Source organism: Morone saxatilis, unplaced genomic scaffold, assembly GCF_004916995.1.
Source record: "Morone saxatilis isolate NCDOM2014 unplaced genomic scaffold, NCSU_SB_2.0 Contig23, whole genome shotgun sequence".
Lineage (NCBI taxonomy): Eukaryota > Metazoa > Chordata > Actinopteri > Moronidae > Morone > Morone saxatilis.
Window position 1 is genome coordinate 12965285 of NW_023339796.1, and position 523 is coordinate 12965807.

General features: G+C 40.0%; 1 protein-coding gene across 1 annotated transcript in view; it reads right to left on the reverse strand.

Annotated features, from left to right (window-relative positions):
- ppm1la (protein phosphatase, Mg2+/Mn2+ dependent, 1La) overlaps nucleotides 1-523 on the reverse strand; it is a 7683-nt gene that overhangs the window by 1596 nt on the left and 5564 nt on the right. The gene's annotated exons all lie outside the window — the stretch shown is intronic.

Genomic DNA, 523 nt, shown 5'->3' on the forward strand with positions numbered 1-523 from the left:
TTCCATTTCTGCCAAAAGAGCCTCAACAAATCAAATCAACAATGAAAAACAATAGGCCAAAAAAAATGAAGGGAAAAGCTGTTTCTTGTGGTAGGCATATCAAATGCCACCAACTGATCAATCTGGACTGTAACTCTGAATTTTACATCAGTGCAAACAGTCTCAACCACACTATACTGCACTACAATGGGCAGCAGCATCGTGTTACAACACAGTTCAGAAGTATTGTACGGACGGGATATTATTACAGGAAATTGTGGGGTTTTATAGCCAAGTCCTTTAGTAGTGTCCTGTGAAAGGCAGAGGGCATGAATGTGGAACAAACAAGCACTTGAAGACATAATTTCTAGGGGCTAGGGTGCAGAACAACACAACAATGTTGAGTTTTGTATTAAAATGTATCACAACACATATGTAGTGCACAAAACTGACACACGTCTGCCAACACTTCAGATTCACCAATTCTTCCTATCCTCTCTTTTAGCTCATAAACTGCCCCACCCCACACACACACATATATATA